The sequence below is a fragment of the Littorina saxatilis genome, unplaced genomic scaffold, assembly GCF_037325665.1.
Source record: "Littorina saxatilis isolate snail1 unplaced genomic scaffold, US_GU_Lsax_2.0 scaffold_950, whole genome shotgun sequence".
NCBI classification, from domain to species: Eukaryota; Metazoa; Mollusca; class Gastropoda; order Littorinimorpha; family Littorinidae; genus Littorina; species Littorina saxatilis.
The window spans coordinates 35,243-48,932 of record NW_027126172.1 but is presented as its reverse complement, the minus strand read 5'-3'; the positions used below and the strand labels follow the sequence as shown (position 1 = coordinate 48,932).

Below are 13,690 nucleotides of genomic sequence, written 5' to 3'. Positions count from 1 at the left end.
CCAGACCACAACAACATGGCCTTTTGTAAGGGCTCAATCCTGGGAGGATCCTGCAGATATCGTTAAAGTTACTGATCCTGCAGATATCGTTAAAGTTACTGATCCTGCAGATATCGTTAAAGTTACTGAATAGTGTGTGCTTCCAAGCAGAATTACTTTCGCCTGTGGCCATGTCTATCTTCCCCGGCGAAACGTTGTTCAAGAACTTTTTTTTATTCAAGAATATTCTAGAATGTTCTAGAATTTTTCTACTGGCATTATTCTAGAATTTTTTGGCTTGTAGAATATTCTAGAATATCGAACAAAATTCAAGAACAGCAACAATGTTCTAGAATATTTTTTTTCAAGAATGATCTTATTCAAGAACATTCTTCTTCAAAGTTCAAGAACTGTGATCCCTTATTTTTAAAACACTTTTAATTTAATTTTTTGTTCTCCACTTATAGTTTTGGTTGTGTTTGCTACACATTCGAATTATACTACAAAATAAAGCCAAACAAACACTTGGTTCATTCTTCAAATGTTATATTGTCACAAAGAAGTGAAATAGATGACAAGTCGATCTTGGGCTAACAATGTTCACAAGCAGAATGTGTCTTCAACATTTGTCATCACTTTTCTGAACTACTGGAACTGCATGGATGCGGTACCGCTTCTCCAGGAAAGGTCACTGTCACCAGCATCCCTTGTTGGATGATTCCCTTGGCCAACTTCACTGTCAGTCTGTGGCAGAGCATGGTGGATTTGATTCAAAAGAAGGCTCAGTATCAGCTTGAAGCTTTGCAACATTGTGTCCTGTAAAGCCTGAAACACAATGCCTACAGTTTACAAAAAATCATTCATTCAAAAACTTAGAAAGGAACAAAAATGAAGAGTTAAATGTCCGCAGTTTGTTCTTTTTGGTATGTAAATATGGTATAGTATTGATGAAAACACATTTTCATCTGAAATAAGCCATTTTTCTCTGAGACGTTTTGCCCATTAATTGATTTAATTCATTCACTGGCTGATTAATTACTTCCACAGTTCGTTGACAGGACTCTTACCTTTTCCTCCAGTGATATTTTATTTATGATGTGCTTCATGGTACTTCCAGTGAGAATTCATCCAGATATCTTCTTCACCCCTCTTTCCTGGACCTAGTAAATAAGAAACAAAAAAAAGGTTTTAACAAAGGATAAACTCAAACATCAGACATTCCAAAGATCATCATCATAACTAGAGTGAATGTGAACAGAAAACTTACAAACGTATTGCTTGTCATTAATGTCATTCAATCAATCAATCAAACCAATTTTGATGCAATGGTTAATGTTACCTTTTTACATAAAAGTACATAATTCTATCAATACACTTTCGGAATATTTGTTATAATCGTCATTGTTGTAAATACCCACAGGCATGTTTACAATTTGAAGCACTTTTTTCAATTTCATTTTCAGAAACCTGTTTTCAATTTTGACCAAACCAGTCAGTTTGCTAGCGGCAAATTTATACCAAATCTGTGAGTTCCAAACCTCAAACAAATTCAGCAGAAGTTACAGTCTATAATTTATACTTTGAAACCAACAGGTTTCGTTTATTCTGTCCAACAGTGCCAGCAGAACGCAAATCACGGCAGACTTTCTGTTTGCAAACAGACGACACAATGACACACTGACACAGAAAGGCGGCCGTTAAACCCAACAATCAAATCATCACATGATTAAACAGTACTTTTGCTTAAAATGCAGTTAAGTTTTATACATCTGCCATTTCTCATGTGTCAGATCGAAGAAGAAACTTTTAAAATTGAAGGCTGGTTTCGATTTCACAGTCACACAGTGACACACATGTTTACATCTGTACCACCTGTTGAATAAAACAAGCAACAAGAAGAGCAAACGCTCGATCGAGTCACTTTCGCAGTTCTGAATATTATATGAGGCATCAGATGGACAGGAAGAAATTGCTATTCACAACACAATGCATACCTGAAGAATGAGATTGCATGGATCGAGCAACAAAATATTTACCTTGGCATTAAAAATACTCTCATTAATCTCACATAAACAAACCCCATCAATAACTTAATTCACATAAACTAGCATCATTAATTTTTTTCGAAGCAATCATATTAACAGTAGACACACTAACATTTGTTACTCTTAGAGCTGTGTCACTTTTATAGTTTACGAGAAAAGCCCAACGTTAAGTTGTGTGTTGACGAACAGGAAAGGCTAGTTATCTCCCCTGTGTTTCCGATAACGTTTGTAAAAAGCTACAGATGTAAATAATTTGATGTAAAGAATAATCCTATAAAGTTTGAATCAAATCCGATGAATAGTTTCAGAGATATGATATTTCAATTTTTTTCCTTCAAGACATACCTGTGACCTTGAAAAAGGTCAAAGGTCACCAAAGCAGACGTCAAAGTGTAGAGGTCACTGGGAGTCACGTTCACATAAAATTTGAGCCCGGTCACTTTTATAGTTTCCGAGAAAAGCCCAACGTTAAGTTGTGTGTTGCCGAACAGAAAAGGCTAGTTATCTCCCTTGTTTTTCTGATAACGTTCGTAAAAGGCTACAGATGTAAATACTTTGATGTAAAGAATAATCCTACAAAGTTTCAATCACATCCGATGAACTTTGTCAAAGATATAAAATGTCTAATTTTTCCTTTGACGCTGACCTGTGACCTTGAAAAAGGTCAAAGGTCAACGAAACCATCGTTAAAGTGTAGAGGTCATTGGAGGTCACGACTAAACAAAATATGAGCCCGATCGCTTTGATAGTTTCCGAGAAAAGTCCAACGTTAAGGTGGTGTCTACGGACGGACGGCCGGCCGGACAGACTAACACTGACCGATTACATAGAGTCACTTTTTCTCAAGTGACTCAAAAACAAAACATACTTACTGAGTTCATGGAAATGATGCATGGATCAATGTTGTCTTGCTTTGATGCAAAAGTGCTTCAACAAAGACAACAGAGAAAAGGTTTCTAGCTGCAGCAGTTCGTTCCAAAGAGTCCCCTTTCCTCATGGTGTACTTACAGAGCGTCGCCATTTTGCTTTTAAGGGAAGTAACTGCGGAGGATAAACTCTGGCACCGGAAGCTAAGAAACCAGGCGCCAAATTCTTTAGAAGCACGTTGTTAGAACTGAGAAAGATTTTGTAATCTCCATTTATCTGAAAAAATGGCATGCCACCGATTTGTCAACTTGTTAGACATGAAGAAATGCTGTATTCTTCATCCCAAACAAGAGTTTGAACTTGGAGGTGCCAGACACAAAAATGACAGATGAGTGAAACTGAAAGCACCATGGGTACTCAGCGATCTCTCTTGAGTGGCAGCAAGCTGTATCCTGATTTTCTCAGGAAAAACAAAGGTAGGTGTTTTATAAAAATTCTTTTATGTTTGATATTGTTGTTTGTTTTAGGTGACATATACTGATCTAGGTTTAGGTTTTTATTTTTTTAATTTTTTTTACAATAATAAGTGAATAACAATTAAATGCTTTCTCTCTTGTTTGCAAGATTTTAAGTGAAATCAGTTGAGTTAGACCTATAGGATTTGTTTATTTTGAACTATCATTTGTTTTGGTAGGATTGCATGACTTTTTACTCAAGCCCTTTCAAACCTATTCTTTTCAGTCTCTGTGTAACTGTAAGTGTAATTTGCACATGTATGTACATGTATCATTCATTGATTGTAATATATATGTGTCTGACAGTGATACTAATAGTCAGCAAGCCGGCACTAAATTGTTTTATTTTTTTCAAATAATTGTCTTCTGAGTATTAGCTAGTCAATTACAAGACTTTACAGGAGACTGAGTTTGGTCAGGAACATATATTTATACTTATAGAAATTCCTGCATGAACAAAGATGATTACTATTAGTATTGTTTGTAAATAGTTCAGTATTTACCCCTTATTAGTAAATATAAATATATATTCAAACTTGAGCATTTATAATTATATATATATAAATTTATAATGGTTGTTCTAATTTGATCACTTCTCATTTTTACAGAGCCTGCATCAAAAGGCAACAAGCTGCAAACCATTAACCCATCAACATCTTGTCAGAGAGTGCAAGTCTTTTCAAGAGCTTGAAGAGGTGCTCAAGCCAGTCAAGGCCATGGGAATAGTGATGCAAGAAGAGATTCACTCAGGTAATTAAGTGAAGGCAATCAAGTTATCAACATTTATTGATTTAAACCTTTCTCACAACAAAATTTGGGATAATTAAATGAAAGCACAAAACATGATGAATGAATTATTCCGGCTAAACTGAAGAAAAAAATGGCTTGGAATCGCAACAAAAAGTCTCTTTGAAAATTAAATTAGTTAAATACTGTAATTTCTTTCATTCCTGGCCCGTTGCATGTCAGTCCCCAAAAACTCTCTGGATGGCATTTCTGGAAATGAAGCTAACTAAAGTTATCATTTAGTTGTTTCAATACTTTTATGAATGGTGACTTATTTGATAAAAACATTGACATGGCACACTTGATTTGACAAAATTCACAAAACATTTTTCGATTTTGTAACCATCATTTCTTGAACAGTTAATGTTCTCAGCATCCAGGCGACTGATACATACATTTGGTGTGGATAGAATCTGCATGAAGAATACTTCATAACTGTATTGTTTATTTTGTAGTCATTTTAAAACGGAACAAAATACATAGTAATAAAAGTATCCAGAACAGGAATTTTGCATTTGGACACCTTGACAGATTCCTGACCATATTATTGACTCTTTAAGCATGATGAAAAAAAGCACCACAAAGAAACATTTAGACTTTTAAAATTGTATTTTCATTACACTTTACAGGGCATCCGCAACCTGCAAAGCATCGGCTCCAGTATTCAGACTGCACCCGGTGTGACCAGTGGAAAGGTTCTTCGCCAAATGAATAACCATCACCGATTTATCATCCTTCGAGTAGTTAAATTACATGTGATAAAGTATTGAATGAAATCTTGTTTTGTCTGCTGTATCTAGATGGAGGAAAAAATCACTTTAAATATTCTTGTTCTGTTATTAGTCATTAGATAATTGTACTATCATTCTGATTTGTATGAAGAATATATTCTTAATGGATTTATTCTTAAATGCCAGCACAGAATATTCCAAGATCATTCTGAAAATTGTGTTGAGAGTATACTAGAAGTAGAACTTCAACCTAGTTTTGAATATTCTAGAATACTTAAGTTAACAGGATTCAAGAATATTCCAGAAAAATGTTAAGATTCAAGAATTCTCATTTAATCTTTAGGAATAATTCAAGAAACTTCTAGAATATAAATTCATGAATATTCCTGAACTTTTTTGAATTATTCTAGAATAGTGTTAAGAATATTCTAGAATAATGTTAGGAATATTCTAGAATAATGTTAGGATCATTCTAGAATATTGTTAGGAATATTCTAGAATATTGTCAGGAATATTCTAGAATAATGTTAGGAATATTCTTCAAGTAGGCAAGAATATTCTAGAATTATTCAAGTCCTTTTTCAAGAATATTCCTTACCAATTAAAACATCGAAATATTCTAGTTAAAATTCAAGAATTCTCATTTAATCTTTATGAATAATTCAAGAAACTTCTAGAATATAAATTCATGAATATTCATGAACGTTTCTTGAATGGTTCTAGAATTGTTCTTGACCGTTTCGCCGGGGTTATGCCAACAAATTGCTAGCAATTTACCCCACTTCTGCCCGCCCTAATTATACATGTGAGCTGTCTCTCTAAGTTGGCAACAAAGAGTTTGTTGCCCCACTCGCTGAGGTGTACACCATCAGCGGTGAGGCACCAGCCGTCGTTGCTTATGTGGGGGTGCTTGACTACCTCCCCTCCCTCAGCCCCAAAGACTTTTCTGGCCTTCCTTTGTGTCCATTTTCTGGCCCTCTCTGCCAATATCTGCCCGATATTGGTTTCCAAGTTTGCTCATCAGATTAACGTTAGCTTTTCAAGTTAATTTAACGTTAAATTAACATTAAATTAACGTTAATTAAAACAAAATCATAATATAACGTTAAATTAAAGTTAATTTTCATTTACGGCTAACGTCAATATCCGATATCTGCCCGATATTGGTTTCCAAGTTTGCTCATCAGATTAACGTTAACTTTTTACGTTAATTTAACATTAAATTAACGTTAAATTAACGTTAATTAAAACAAAACCATAATATAACATTAAATTAAAGGTAATTTTACGTTTACGGCTAATGTCAGTTTTACCAAATAAAAAACATAATATAATGGTTAGATTAACGTTATTTAAACATGCGTTTTTTTAAGTTGAGTGCGAAAATAAAAAGAACCAAAATAAAACTATAATTACACTTTTTATTAAGATTTTTTATTTGTTATTTTTTCCTCGGACCAAGATATCTGATGATGATTGTGGTAGGTTTGAGTGAAGGGTAAACCTTCCCGCTTCCTAATGGTGTTTTACTCCCCCCCCCCCCCCCCCCCCCCCATCGAGAATATATTGGAAAGTCTTCGCTCACTGCAAAAGAAATACAAAGTCAGGTCAGTCTGGTAGGGAAAAAATGACGCCATTTGTATTGACGTAAAATGCAGAATTACGTCATGACGTCGAAGTTACGCTGTCTGTGTGGAAAATGTACAGACTTTATTATGATTTTATAAAAATTTAAAAAAGTGTGTATGCAGGCTGGTGTGTGTGTGAGTTTGAGAAAACAAATAAATACACGGATAGGTTGTGTCTTAAAATGTAACGAATGTTTGCTAACAATCCATACATGAACATGTATCAAACAAGATTATTTAACTGTTCCGACGGTCTTTTCCCTGCAGGGAGCAGCGCCGCCAACAGTCCCTCCCAGCTGAGCTACCGCGACGTGTTCGTCCTGACCAGAAGCGGCGATCTACATGATGACGTCACGGATGAGGGAGGGCGGGTGACGTCACCAGCTAGCGGCGTGGTGCAGGGACTGAAGGATGCAGGTGTACCGGTGAGTGTGTTGGGGAGACAAGACTGGATACACAACAGGGCGAGGTGGGAGGGAGCTGTGCACGACGTGGCGGTGGCGGCAACGGACACAGTGACAGTAGCGCTGTATCACTGTGTGACCGGCCTGGAGCGGCGCGTGGTGGCCGTGTTACAGGACAGATATCAGAGTGATGATGTTAAAGGGACGACTAATGAGGTGACTGGTTTTATAGACAGGCTTGAAGGAGTATCACGCTGCACCACACAGCTCATCATGGTCCGCACGCCTCATGCCACCACCACCACCCACCATCTCTCACAACAACAAACATTGCTACATCATGTACAGACGGGCGCAGTGGCGTGGTGGTAAGACGTCGGCCTCCTAATCGGGAGGTCGTGCGTTGGAATCCCGGTCTCTGCCGTCTGGTGGGTTAAGAGTGGAGATTTGTCTGATCTCCCAGGTCAACTTATGTGCAGACCTGCTTGTGACTTATCCCCCTTCGTGTGTACACGCAAGCGCAAGACCAAGTGTGCACGGAAAAGATCCTGTAATCCATGTCAGAGTCCGGTGGGTTATAGAAACACGAAAATACCCAGCATACTTTCTCCGAAAACGGCGTATGGCTGCCTAAATGGCGGGGTAAAAACGGTCATACACGTAACATTCCACTCGTGCAAAAAACACACGAGTGTACGTGGGAGTTTCAGCCCACGAACGCAGAAGAAGAAGAAGCTACTTCGTATGTTACGTAGACTTTTATTGGGCAATTGGGCAAAACTGAGCTCAGTGCAAAAGTGATATCGACGACATTTTCGTCGATATCAGCAGCAATAGTGATATTCATGACAATGTGTGTATGACCCAATATAAAAATAGAGTGCATGATTCTGACAATAAGGGTTGCGAGAATTATGTTGCTGTGGCTATGACCCAACATGAAAACAACGTGCATACTATTGAAGATAAGGGCTGGAAGAATGATGATGCTGTGGCTATGACCCAACATGAAAACAACGTGCATACTATTGAAGATAAGGGCTGGGAGAATGATGATGCTGTGGCTATGACCCAACATGAAAACAACGTGCATACTATTGAAGATAAGGGCTGGGAGAATGATGATGCTGGGTTTATTCCCCAAAATGAAAATAATGTGCATGATTTAGAGAATGATTGTGAGAATGATGTTGTGTGTTCGCACCAAGAAGAAAACAATGTGCATGCGTTTGAAGATAAGGGTTGTGAAAGTGATGATGCTGCTTGTATGTCCCTGGAGATATGGGTTGTGCGAAGGATGGTGCTGTAGGCATGTACCAAGATGTAAACAATGTGCATGACTTAGCATTTAACGGTGACTGGGGTGATGATGGTGGTAAAGAGGGAGGCGAAGACAGAGTGGTGAAGGAATCCCTTACAGAAAAAAAGGCCCTGTGGCGAGCCTCGCAGCGAGCCTCGCTGCGAGGTCGTAATTTACCATGCAAATTAAGTTTGCTAGCTGCGATGTAGTTATATATCCTTATATGGAGATCCCACCCGCGAGCTTGATGTGATGAGGTCGCGGCTAGCTGCGATGTTCCCTGCGAGCTTGCCGCGACCTAGCAGCAGCTAGCCGCGATGTCCTGGACCCCTTACTGTGAGCTTGCCGCGACCAGGTCACAGCTAGCCGCGACCAGGTCACAGCTAGCCGCGACCAGGTCACAGCTAGCTGCGACCAGGTCACAGCTAGCCGCGACCAGGTCACAGCTAGCCGCGATGTTCCTGGGATCATGCTGCGGCTTGCCGTGATCTAGTCGCAGCTAGCTGTGATGTAGTCGCAGCTAGCTGTGATCTAGTCGCAGTTAGCTGCGATCTAGTCGTGGCAAGCCACGATGAATTATTATAGACCCAAGCAGGTTACAGCTAGCCGCGACCAGGTCGCAGCTAGCCGCGGTAACCCGGACCTGCTCCTGATTGTCACAGCTATATATCCGCGACCATGTCACAGCTATAGCTACCAACGACCAGGGTGAGCCGGGATATCCCTGGCCTGTCCTCCAAATTCTTACCACGTACAAGCTTTCCTTGAGCCAGCTGCAGCTACCTGTGCAGTTGTCACGGTTTACTGCGATGTCCATGAAATCATCAAGCAACGACCTTCAAATTTCACAGCAAGTGAGCTGCAACCTAGTGATGAGTGATAACTTACTGCAGTTATGCAGGAGGAAATGCTTTACCAAACCCTGAACATTGTTTAGATGGTTTAAAGTCCCAGTTAAAATATACCTAAACCCTCCCAGAAAAATGCTGCAACCAGCTTGTGGGTGCATGCAAATCCTTTCGCACTGACAGGCCATTGTGCTACATACATTCTAAATTGACTAGAGACAGAAGCAGTTCAACACATGCAGACGCATATTCTCAAATGTAAAACAAACAATTGGTTTAAATTCAAATTATTTAATAAAAGCTCATTTGGCATAAATTCAGATTAAATAGAGCAAGCTGTATCCTGCGATCAGGACGAACAAGTTCATCAGAGTTCACAATTTTTTGCCGAAATACAAGATCGCCAGCACTAGCAATCGCTCATGCTGGTTTTTTTTACCAATGTCACATGGGTTTAGCTAAAGGTCTCGTGAGTAATTTTTTGTTTAAACATAAACAGCTGCTTAACCTTTTTTCCAAAGTTAATTGCAATACACCCTAAAAGTAAAAGTGTAGAGCTATCAGCGATATAGTTATTATGAAAAACTATATTTCGAAAATGAAATCAAGACAGTACATTACAGGCTAACCAGTACATAATATGTTGCATACCTACCAAGTAGTGTATGCACTCTCCAAGAAGTTCTCCCCTTCTTAACCCAAGGTGGCTGAGTGCATCAGAAACAAAATCAACAGAGATGAGATTCTTCCCCTTTTTCGCGGAATTCTGCTCAAAAGTTGATCCCCAGGACCGTTTTCCTGAATCGTCCAGATCCCTTGAGAAAAAAAAGGGGGGGGGGTAGAGGTTGATTATCAAAAATCTGACCTGCCAATGACTGAATCGCCCAAAAGACTAGACCGGTTTTTGATTGTCCGGACCGACAATACCTCCGACAAAAAAATCTCCGCCGAGCTCAAAACCAAAAATCTACGAAATGAACTTTAGACCCGTGTACGAACTGTCCATTTGGGAACAAATTTCTCCTCATCATCAGTGTCTTCATCGCGGAAGTTCCTAAATGGGCTGATTTAGTTGTTGACTTTAGCCACTTTAGCAATTTTTGGTTTGTTTATTTGTTGCTTAACGTCCAGCCGACTACGCAGAGCCATATCAGGACGAGGAAGGGGGGGATGAAGGGGGCCACTTGTCAAGCGATTCCTGTTTACAAATGCACTAACCTATTACTTGTGTCCCAGCAGGCTTTAGTAAAACTAAATTAATACCTACTGGAAGATTACCAGTTTCCAGTATGTTAAAATAGGCTTAACCTATCTACTGCTGGACTTACATCAGAACACTAACAGATTAAACTATACATGAATCGCGAGACAAGCGGCAAAAGAAGAGATTTTTGGAAAAAATACAGGTGAATGAGCAAGAAGGCAGAAAAAAGAAAAGAATTCATGAAGAAAAAGAGAGCATGACAGGAAAGAGGAACCAAAAATCTACCTAACAGCAAACTAGAAAGCTCCTGCGGTTCCAAAAACAGGAGGGGCCTTTAATTTCATAACCGCAGTGCCCCACTGCGGGCAGCCACTTTAGCAAGATGGCGTCGTCAATGCGATTGTTGGCAGAAACAGAACATGCTTTAGCTTCTGAGATTGATAAAGGGCTAAAGAACAAATGGGTTTGGGCGTGGAAAGACGAAATTATAACTACCGAAGTGAAGGGACGAAAACTGTCCATCCGTCTCGGAGATTCGGTTCAAAAGTTGAATGTTCGGGGAAGGCACAATGCACGTGGTGTAATAAAGTACTGGGCTACAAATAGAGAGGCAAGAGCGTGTTGAAAGACCATTTGACCACATATTTGTCCTTGTGTGCACACTTGTGTTTGTCAGTCTGTGAGTGTGATGTTATTTTCAGTGACTGTTGTTGTTTATTTGTGAGATTCATTCTAGAAATGCATGAACAATGCCCAAAGTTCTAATCAAAATATTCTGCTGCTAAGACTCATTTCTGAGCAATTTTTTGTTATGTAAATGCTAAAAACGCATCAGCTTCAGCCCCCTGACTCCCACAAGGGGCAACGCAAAGGGCCAAACTTCCTTTACCCTCTTATGTCAAAATTTGGGAATCTCATCTCTGAATCAAGATCTCTGACAACCTGAAGAAATGCTGTTGTTCCTGTCTCCCCACTGAGGTGCTCCTTGAATTGCTTCTCCGTGCGATCAATGACACCACCAATCCGATCCACAGGAAAGGTAACTTCTGGGAAGAGCTTCTCAAACCAGGAGTGGACCTGAAAAAAGTCAATATCAGTCTGTGTTCCAAAAGATAATATTACCCAATATTGACGGACTGTGTGATGATATCTTCTGCTATGGTCTGTTGAGACAGTGATATCAAAGTCGAGACTGGAGGTCGAGATTTTGATATCACTGTCGAAACAGACCAATAGCAGAAGATATCGTCACACAGTCAGTCAATGTTAGATATATTGCTAATTTTCGGGACATTTTGTATTTATTGTAAAGAAATTACAAAAGTATTTGTCTCAGTTTTGGCTGTTCCATATCCCTCCCTCTGATTATCATTTCTTTTTGTTCACTCTTTTCTTGTACTTTTCAGTTTTTCAAAATGTTTTTTCTTTCAAAAAGTCTTTAGTCACTTGCTCAACTAAATTCTGGGATAATTACATTTTTATATATATTTGTTTGTTTTAAAATTTAGGTGTTTTTGTTTTTGAAGTGGGGAAGCAATAAAGAGGTCGTCGATATCAAAACTGATATCAACGGAAATGTCGTCGATATCACTTTTGCACTGAGCTCAGTTTTGCCCAATTGACCAATGGAAATCCACGTAACATATGAAATAGCAATATACCAGTGCATGAACTATGCTGCAGTATAGTAAAAGGGACAGCCAAAGAAATAAATACAAATTATCAATGTCTATTATTATTTTGTAATTAATTTTAGTGGATAAAGAAAAGACGCAAAGGATTGCTAGCCTGTTTATAAATACATAAGCATATCTATAAGACAAAAAAGAGTTGTGATCAACCGAGTACTTACCACTGAAGAGGGCTTGCCACTTTGCCTCTGTAACTGCAGCAAAACCTTGTTTGTCAGCCCCGGTCGGTGGATTTGGAGGTCTGCCACGGCCAGAGGCAAGAAAATAGTTAGCAAGTTGTTGGTGCATGTGTGTCATCTGGAGAAAAGAACAAAAAGTAAGTTATAACAATAACATCAAACACTACTTCTGCAGAAAGAAAAACACCATTCAAACTCAAAGAAGAAAAGTCAGTTATTTCATTTTCAATAAATGAAAAAGCAGCTACCAGTATTTTATAAAAAAATATATCTGTAATATCTGTTTTCTCACACGAAATAAGTCGACATACATGTGCGAAACATTGCGAGTCCGCAAAACGTTCTCAGACTCAGAGTCAGCTGGTGAATTCTACTTTTGGTTTCCACTCAGCTGGTGCAAGAAAAGAAGAAGTTACGTGACCTGAATAAAATCAGTTTTTGAACAATATGCAATGTTTTCATTTCGTAGATGCACCAGAAATAGTTTTTTTTTATATCTTTAGATACATTGTCAATGATTATTTTCGTCATTAGATTCTATTGGGTTAGAGAAAAAAACGAAAGCGGTTCGTAACACAACCCTTCCGCTTGAAACACAGACAGGCCATCGAAGTCGAACCGCTTCGTCAAATTCAGTACAAAATACCTTCTGTCATTTCGTACATCCGCCATTAAAAACATTCAATCAATACTTTAATATGTCTAAACTTACCGAACAGAACATCTTGAATCGATGTGCCGGACGAAAAGAATGCTTGGGTCGAATTTGTTGAGTCGGTAATCGCGGCTTGAGCCACCGGGCGCCATTTTCAAAACTGCAGGCAAAGCTATTCGAGCCTCGTTTTGGGCGTCTTGCTCGGAGGACACATGTCGGACTGACTTCATTTTTTGCTTGTTTAAAGAAAAATTCGAGCTGAATCGAATGGTGTATTTCATTTGGCAGTGTGATAAAGTTGTCGGTAGTTTGATTTTGAAAACTTCAACCGCAATTTTTGGTCACTTTGTTTTCCAGTTCTCAAAATATACGAAATTATAGAGCTAGCTCTGCTCTTTCAAAACACCCATTGTAGTTTCTTTGACGCGGAGCAAGAGAGCGTAAAGTACGACGACCGAACTGAAAAATGTTGCGCATCACAGCGCGCGGAGGCTGTGTGAGGCTGAACGGTACTTCAATAAAATATTCATACAAAATCACATAGTAAACACAAATTAACTAACGAAAATGGTATGTATTTTGATGTGGTATACATTTTTTTTATTTTATTCGTTGAATTTCTTTACATTTTTGGCATCTTCAGGTGCATTCTCTAACCTTCAGTCATCGGTTAGTGGTTCTAATAACCTTTAAAACAGCATGGTCTGGTCCTTTGAAATGGGGTGGAAAAAATCCCGATTGCGGCTAGGAGCTAAGTGATACAAAGAAGGTTTGACCAGTGGACGATACCTTCCGCCTGTGATCAAGACCTGGGAATTAAACACATAATTATTGCCGTATTAGACTATGTATGCTTGT

General features: G+C 38.8%; 2 long non-coding RNA genes across 2 annotated transcripts; both read right to left on the bottom strand.

Annotated features, from left to right (window-relative positions):
- Positions 1-508: 508 nt before the first annotated feature.
- Positions 509-3,064, bottom strand: LOC138954632 (uncharacterized). Its single transcript, XR_011451912.1, has 3 exons — positions 2,897-3,064; positions 1,047-1,139; positions 509-804 (listed from the first exon to the last, which is right to left on the bottom strand). It is a non-coding gene; the product is annotated as an uncharacterized lncRNA (long non-coding RNA).
- Positions 3,065-9,378: 6,314 nt separating this feature from the next.
- LOC138954635 (uncharacterized) lies at positions 9,379-13,424 on the bottom strand. The gene is made up of 3 exons (XR_011451914.1): positions 12,890-13,424; positions 12,160-12,295; positions 9,379-11,384 (listed from the first exon to the last, which is right to left on the bottom strand). It is a non-coding gene; the product is annotated as an uncharacterized lncRNA (long non-coding RNA).
- Between the last annotated feature and the right edge of the window lie 266 nt (positions 13,425-13,690).